This window comes from Heterodontus francisci, chromosome 37, assembly GCF_036365525.1.
Source record: "Heterodontus francisci isolate sHetFra1 chromosome 37, sHetFra1.hap1, whole genome shotgun sequence".
NCBI classification, from domain to species: domain Eukaryota; kingdom Metazoa; phylum Chordata; class Chondrichthyes; order Heterodontiformes; family Heterodontidae; genus Heterodontus; species Heterodontus francisci.
Window position 1 is genome coordinate 9,740,748 of NC_090407.1, and position 8,493 is coordinate 9,749,240.

Below are 8,493 nucleotides of genomic sequence, written 5' to 3' on the forward strand. Positions count from 1 at the left end.
TTCACCTTATGGTATTTTCCGAAACTGTGTCAAAACGGTTGTCAAAGTCCTCCGTGGTTTGAGAAACATACGACTTGAATTTTACACGGTGATTACTTTGCAGGCTGCCTTACCTTACATGGCGTAAAATGCCATGGTGGAGCTGTTAAGGAAATGCTGCACACAAAAGAATTTTCCACGGTAGTTTAAAGTGCTGAGCCTGGGAGTCTCTGCAAGTGGGAAAAAAATTCTTCTCCCCAGCTGCCTGCTGATCAACCGAGTTCAGTTAAATGTCAGCTCAGCATTGACAAAGTGCAATTCACTATGAGGCATGAAATTCTCTCAGCTGAGCCTGACCAGCAGGGTTTGTAATGGCACAGCACTAATACTAATTTATTTGCTTGTAAAGGTACATACTGATCAGCAGAACCATCTGACCATCGCCTGCGTTATTATAGATCAGTATTTGTGACAAGGCACTGTTAGCGTGATATAGTAATGCTGTAAAATTGTAGCTGTTGTGGGGAGAGATTTAATTATAAATCTGAGCAAGGGAACTCACCCCCAGGCATTGCTGCTCCCCACTGCCTCCTGGCTCACCTTTATCCAAATGATGAGTGCTTGGCACCAGACTGCAGTGCTATCACGTTGTGCAGTGTTATTGATCCAGAGGAGGCCATTCATAAGAAAGGTGCCTTTTAATTTACTACAGTGCAGCAATGCTTTCCCACTGTCAGATGTATTATTCAAGAGAGAGACAGACCAGCCTTCATTGTTCGGGAGGCAGCCCAGATTCTTGACTTTCCAAGGTTTCTGAGCTGCCTCTAAGTACAAGTGAGGTCTCCAGTTTCCAACAAGAGTAGTGTCACCAGGCAAATCAAAAAGTAGGAAAGTATATCTTGAATGGCCTCTTCTGACAGGCGCTCAGCTCAGTGGGAAATTCACTGTGGCTTCCCTGCTCAGACTGCAGTTAAAGAAAGGAAGCAGCTTGCATTTATATAGCCCCTATCACAGCCTCAGGATATACCAGTTATTTACAGTCAATGAAATTCTTTCGAAGTGTACTCATGGTTGTAATGTAGGAAATGCGGCAGCCAATTTGTGCACAGCAAGCTCCCACAATCAGCAACGTGATGATGACCAGATAATTTTTTTTGTGATGTTGGTTGAGGGATAAATATTGGCCAGGAGAATTCCCCTACTGTACTTTGAGGTGCCAGTTGGGGCCCAATAACAGTAAGGGGAGACTGATTTGCATATTTAAAGGGCCCCTGCCGGCTTTGGGTGAGCTCCATGTGCCAGCAGTGGGGAGTAGGGGCAGGTACTCAGGAGAACTGCAGCCCTCCAAATACTCGGACTAACTGAGCTCAGACTCAAGGCTGAAAATGGCACCTTCCTGGCTCAATTCAACACTGGGCCAAGCTTTTACCAACTGAGTCCCCAGGGCAGCAAGCTGCCATTCCTTGGGCTAGATCTTCAATGGAGCTGCCCATTCCCACTGCCAACTGCAGAAGAGCCTACCATTGTGTGGTCAGATTACCTGCTTGATTCAGGCAATAGGTGCTTTTTCCATGTTAATCAGGATCCTACAACATTTCTGGACAGACGCAGGGTGCGTGTGTGTACATTTCACCTGGCAACCCAACCAAAGGCTGGCCAAATCGGTGAGTTTTTAATTGTTTTACAGGGCTGCTGCCGCACCAGGTGCCCCCTAACACAAATGGCCCCACCCCCATTCCCCCTCCCAATGCTCCCCCCTCCCACCCACGCATCAGCCCAGACCTGCACAATGATGGCCATGTTAGCCACTGGGGCACCCAATATTGCACCAACCTGGAGCCAGTGAGCTGCACGGGACTGCCTAGTTGGTGCCCAGAGCCTGTCAACTATATGGTAATAAAATCCAGCCCAGGATTGCCATCAACACTTTTGGCTGGCACACTGTGCAGGTCTACCACCCAATAGTTAAAGATATACCCCTTTACGAGGATTGATTCACAAGAATGATACCAGAACTGAGAGGTTACAAACCGTTCGGAAAGACTGAACAGGCTGGAGCTCTTTTCACTTGAAAAGAAAAGGCTTAGGGGTTCCCGATAGAGGTCTTTAAAACTATGGAGGCATTGGTAGAGCACAGATAGAGAAGATCTATCAGAGAAGACTTAATGTGGGAGACCAAAATTAGGGGCCATAATTATAATATGGTCACTAATAAATCCAATAAGGAAATCTGGAGAAACCTATTTACCTGGAGAGTGATTAGAATGTGGAACTTGCTACCACAGGGAGTGGTTGATGTGAATCACATAGATGCATTTAAAGGGAAGCAAGATAAGTACATGAGGCAGGATATGTCGATTGGATTAATTGAATGGGGTGGGAGGAGACGAGGGTAGAGCAGGACCCTGGGCAGAGAGACCATTTGGACCTTTTGGCTTATTTCTGTGATTTAAGTTCAATGTATTTCAATCTAATCAACAGTAGCTTCAGGTTACAGAGCGAAGCCCACCCTGTCCTCACCCAACATTCACCCATGCACTGTCCAGTAGGGGAATCATTGGATAGCTATCACTAACAGGGACTCTGGCTGACTTTCCCTCTCCCTAGCTCAGGGTTTCAGAATGCCCCTCCCACCCTGGTTGAGATCAGTTATCTCATTTCAGATCAGGGAGTGAACCAATTGTATTTGGCTCGGCATCAAGCACCAGTACTGGATTGAGCTACTCAGCCAATTTGGAAACTCACATATTTAGTTCAGTTTAAGTGTTAGAATGGAAATGTGAGGTCTTTTACTGCATCCTACAGCTCAGATACAAATTGTTTACTGGAGGTAATGAGGTGTTGAAGAGATACAGAGAGGTATAGGGTGTGGAGTGGTACAGAGGTATGGAGAGGTACAGGGTGTGGAGAGGTACAGAGGTATGGAGAGGTGCAGGGTGTGGAGAGGTACAGAGGTGTGGAGAGGTGCAGGGTGTGGAGAGGTATAGGGTGTGGAGTGGTACAGAGGTATGGAGAGGTATAGGGTGTGGAGTAGTACAGAGGTATGGAGAGGTATAGGGTGTGGAGTTGTACAGAGGTATGGAGAGGTATAGGGTGTAGAGTGGTACAGAGGTATGGACAGGTACAGGGTGTGGAGAGGTACAGAGGTATGGAGAGGTACAGGGTATGGAGAGGTACAGAGGTATGGAAAGGTGCAGGGTGTGGAGAGGTACAGAGGTATGGAGAGGTACAGGGTATGGAGAGGTACAGAGGTATGGAGAGGTACAGAGGTGTGGAGAGGTACAGAGGTATGGAGAGGTGCAGGGTATGGAGAGGTACAGAGGTATGGAGAGGTACAGAGGTATGGAGAGGTGCAGGGTGTGGAGAGGTACAGAGGTGTGGAGACGTACAGAGGTGTGGTGAGGTACAGGGTGTGGAGAGGTACAGAGGTGTGGAGAGGTATAGGGTGTGGAGTGGTACAGAGGTATGGAGAGGTATAGGGTGTGGAGAGGTACAGAGGTATGGAGAGGTATAGGGTGTGGAGTAGTACAGAGGTATGGAGAGGTATAGGGTGTGGAGTTGTACAGAGGTATGGAGAGGTATAGGGTGTAGAGTGGTACAGAGGTATGGACAGGTACAGGGTGTGGAGAGGTACAGAGGTATGGAGAGGTACAGGGTATGGAGAGGTACAGAGGTATGGAGAGGTGCAGGGTGTGGAGAGGTACAGAGGTATGGAGAGGTACAGGGTATGGAGAGGTACAGAGGTATGGAGAGGTACAGAGGTGTGGAGAGGTACAGAGGTATGGAGAGGTGCAGGGTATGGAGAGGTACAGAGGTATGGAGAGGTACAGAGGTATGGAGAGGTGCAGGGTGTGGAGAGGTACAGAGGTGTGGAGAGGTACAGAGGTGTGGTGAGGTACAGGGTGTGGAGAGGTACAGAGGTGTGGAGAGGTATAGGGTGTGGAGTGGTACAGAGGTATGGAGAGGTATAGGGTGTGGAGAGGTACAGAGGTATGGAGAGGTATAGGGTGTTGAGTAGTACAGAGGTATGGAGAGGTATAGGGTGTGGAGAGGTACAGAGGTATGGAGAGGTATAGGGTGTTGAGTAGTACAGAGGTATGGAGAGGTATAGGGTGTGGAGAGGTACAGGGTGTGGAGAGGTACAGAGGTATGGAGAGGTACAGGGTGTGGAGAGGTACAGGGTGTGGAGTTGTACAGAGGTATGGAGAGGTATAGGGTGTAGAGTGGTACAGAGGTACGGAGAGGTATAGGGTGTGGAGAGGTACAGGGTGTGGAGAGGTACAGAGGTATGGAGAGGTACAGGGTGTGGAGAGGTACAGGGTGTGGAGTTGTACAGAGGTATGGAGAGGTATAGGGTGTGGAGTGGTACAGAGGTATGGAGGGGTATAGGGTGTGGAGAGGTACAGATGTATGGAGAGGTATAGGGTGTGGAGTTGTACAGAGGTATGGAGAGGTATAGGGTGTAGAGTGGTACAGAGGTACGGAGAGGTATAGGGTATGGAGTTGTACAGAGGTACGGAGAGGTATAGGGTGTGAAGTGGTACAGAGGTATGGAGAGGAACAGGGTGTGGAGTGGTACAGAGGTATAGAGAGGTACAAGGTGTGGAGTGGTACAGAGGTATAGAGAGGTACAAGGTGTGGAGTGGTACAGAGGTATGGAGAGGAACAGGGTGTGGAGTGGTACAGAGGTATGGAGAGGAACAGGGTGTGGAGTGGTACAGAGGTATGGAGAGGTACAAGGTGTGGAGTGGTACAGAGGTATGGAGAGGAACAGGGTGTGGAGTGGTACAGAGGTATAGAGAGGTACAAGGTGTGGAGTGGTACAGAGGTATGGAGAGGAACAGGGTGTGGAGTGGCACAGAGGTATGGAGAGGTACAGGGTGTGGAGTGGTACAGAGGTATGGAGAGGAACAGGGTGTGGAGTGGTACAGAGGTATAGAGAGGTACAAGGTGTGGAGTGGTACAGAGGTATGGAGAGGTACAGGATGTGGAGTGGTACAGAGGTATGGAGAGGTATAGGATGGGGAGTGGTACAGAGATATGGAGAAGTATTGGGTGTAGAGTGGTGCAGAGGTATGGAGAGGTATAAGGTGTAGAGTGGTACAGAGGTATGGAGAGGTATAAAGTGTAGAGTGGTACAGAGATATGGAGAGGTATAAAGTGTAGAGTGGTACAGAGGTATGGAGAAGTATAAAGTGTAGAGTGGTACAGAGGTATGGAGAAGTATAAGGTGTAGAGTGGTACAGAGGTATGGAGAGGTATAGGGTGTAGAGTGGTACAGAGGTATGGAGAGGTATAGGGTGTAGAGTGGTGGAGAGGTATAGGATGTGGATCATTATGGGGTAAGAAGCAGTGCACAGACAGTGGTACAGGGTCATAGAATGGTCAGTTCCCTGGGGATTCTGCTGGTTCCCAATAGAAGTACAGCATGACACCAGCAGAATCTCCACAAAATACCGGCGCTATGATGTTGGAGGAAAAGCCAAGTATCCCATCTACTCTTCACCAACAATTTAAGCAGCATTCGGATATTATCCAGTTAGGTTCTGAACATGAATGTAAATGCTGAGCAGAGAACAATGCAAAGTGACAGTGTAACTCAGTGAAGGTACTAATCTGAGCAAGTATCAATCTCAGAACAGAACCTGTGGTATCTCAGTGCACCGTCTGTTTATGAGTTGAAGGAAGTGGTTGAGTGTAAAAGATATCTGAGGGTCACATGGTTAAAATTAATTGAATAGATAAGGTGGGGATGGGCAGATATGTTATATGTGATCAAACTGGAGGTTTCTCCTGACTCTAGGCATTGCTAGAGTCTAATATGCTGAACTGGTTTTACTTTATTGATCACTGCTGTGCTGCAGACAGAAAAAGAGTCACACACAGGGAGTTACTTAATTAGCCTCCCCTTTATGGTTTACACAAAATACAACACATACCCAGTTTCTCCCGACTTATTTAGTTTCCATGGTCCCAAGAATTTTACGGCAAAAATGTTTCAGCTGCCATGCACAGATGGGTCTCAGGTCAGTACATAGTCCTAGATTCCTTGCAATCATCACAGCTGTTCTTAAAAATTTGCCAACACTGTCCAAGGTCTCTGAAATATTAGTGACTCCCATTTCTAATAAATGGAGAGAACCATGATTGGCAATTGGTCAGATATCACTTAATATGCATTGTGCTGCTCCTCAAAAGTGATGAGTGCTGGTATTGGCAAGCTAACTGTGCCCAGTGTCGCTGTCAGTTAAACACCAAGTTGTAAATGCTTCTGGGGATGTACTCATTAATTGCATTCAGGTAAAATTCCTTTGTGTTGTATTTTAACCCATTAAACAGGGTGGCAAATGCATTAAACTAGCACCCAAAGGTTTTTGCCCCAACTTATTATCCAGCACCCTAGAACCATGGAAATATCGAAAGTTTATGGCACAGAAGGTCATTTGGCCCATTGTGTCCCTGCTCTTCGAGGATTAAAGAAAGAATTTACATTCATGTAGCACCTTTCACAATCTCAGGATGTCCCAAAATTACAGCCAATGAAGTACAGCCACTGTTGTAATGTAGGAAACCTGGCAGTCAATTTGTGCACAGCAAGCTCCCACAAACAGCAACGTGATAATGACCAGATAATCTGTTTTGGTGATGTGAAATGAGGGATAAATAGCGACCAGGATACTGGGGAGGGCGAACTCCCTGCTCTTGTTTGAAATAGTGCCAGGGGATCTTTTAAATCTACCTAAGAGGGCAGATGGGGTCTCAGTTTAATGTCTTATCTGAAAAGTGGTGCCTCTGACAGTGCAGCAGTCTCTTAGTACTGCACTGGGAATGTCAGCCTGGTCTACATGCTCAAGTCTCCGGAGTGAAGCTTGAACCCATAAGCTTCTGTTTCAGAGACAAGAGTGTTACCAACTGAGCCACATTATAAAACGGATACAGTACCAGGAGCTGCACAAACAGCTCTTCTTTATCCGCTATCACCCTGCCTGGGTTTCTGCCACAATCAGTTAAGGAACCCAAGACCATCTTGATTCAGATATGGATGATGGAGCTGATTGCCAAAGGAGAGGTGAGAGTAGCTACCCTGGACATCAAGGTAGCATTAGACTGACTGTGGTACCAAGGAGCCCTAGAAAAACTGATGCCAGTAGCAGTCAAAAGGAAACTCACCAGTCACTGGAGTCACACCTGGCAACAGTTGTGGTTGTCCAAGGTCAATAATGACAGTCCCAAGATATCCCTATAGAAATTCCTCTGGGATGCATCCTCATCCCAATTATCATCAACTGCTTCATCAATGACCTTCCCTGCATCATATGGTCAGGAATGGGACTGTTTGCTGAAGATTCTAGCATTCATTTCCATTCACAACTCCTCCAATAATGCAACAGACTTTGCTGGTCTATAGCAAGGTTTGGATAACATCTAGGCTTGGGCAGCTAACAATCATGCCACAAAAGTGCCAGGTAATGAATATCTCAAACAAATAAAATCCCAGCCATCTCCCCTTGACCTCCAACAGAACCACCATCAACATTTGATGGATCACTACTGAATGATTAACTCATTTCCAAAGCCTGCCCACCATCTACAAGACACAAGTCAGGAGTGTGATGGAATACTCTCCACTTGCCTGGATGAGTGCAGCTCCAACAACACTCAAGAAGCTCGGCACCATCCAGGACAAAGCAGCCCGCTTGATTGGCACCTCATCCACCACCTTCAACATTCACTCTCTTCACCACCAATGCACAATGGCAGCAGTGTGTACCATTTACAAGATGCATTGCAGCAACTTGCCAAGGCTCCTTCAACAGCACCTCCCAAACCCGTGACCTCGGCCACCTAGAAGGACAAGGGCAGCAGATGCATGGCAACACCACCACCTGCAAGTTCCCATCCAATTCACAAACGATCCTGACTTGGAAATACATTCGCAACAACAGTCAGAATCTCACGTCATAATACAAGGGTGTTTGTTGATCGATGCTCCTACTGCCAGGTTCAAATTTCACCTTCGCCACGACGGACACACTGCGGCTGTGGTGTGTATAATCTACAGGTTCCATGCAGCAATTTATCAGGATTACTTTAACAGTACCTCCCTCCCCTGTGACCTCTACCCCTGACAAAGACAAGAGCAGCAATACTATGAGAACACTATTACCTCCAAATTCCCCCTCCAAGTCACACACCATCCTGACTTGGATATACATCGCCATTCCTTTACTTTTGCAGTGTCAATATCCTGGAATTCTCTATTTAATACATTGTGGGTGCACTTTAACCACACGGACTGCAGTGATTCAAGATAAAGGCCCACCACCACCTTCTCAGGGCAATTAAGGATGGGCAATAAATGTGGCCTTAGCATTTCCTCACACATCCCAGGAACAAATTTAAAAATAAATGTGCCATGTGGTATGACTTCAAACCATACGAACCAGGAGGTATCGGGTCAGCTGAGCTGGCTGTTCCTTCAAGACAATAGTAGGGATGCTACTAATGGGCTGA

The 8,493-nt window shown here is 47.0% G+C and overlaps 1 long non-coding RNA gene across 1 annotated transcript in view; it reads right to left on the reverse strand.

The window, feature by feature from the left end:
- Positions 1-245, reverse strand: part of LOC137351885 (uncharacterized) — a 59,760-nt gene extending 59,515 nt beyond the window's left edge. The window contains exon 1 of the long non-coding RNA XR_010969592.1: positions 114-245. This is a non-coding gene — a long non-coding RNA (uncharacterized lncRNA). The remainder of the gene's footprint in view (positions 1-113) is intronic.
- Between the last annotated feature and the right edge of the window lie 8,248 nt (positions 246-8,493).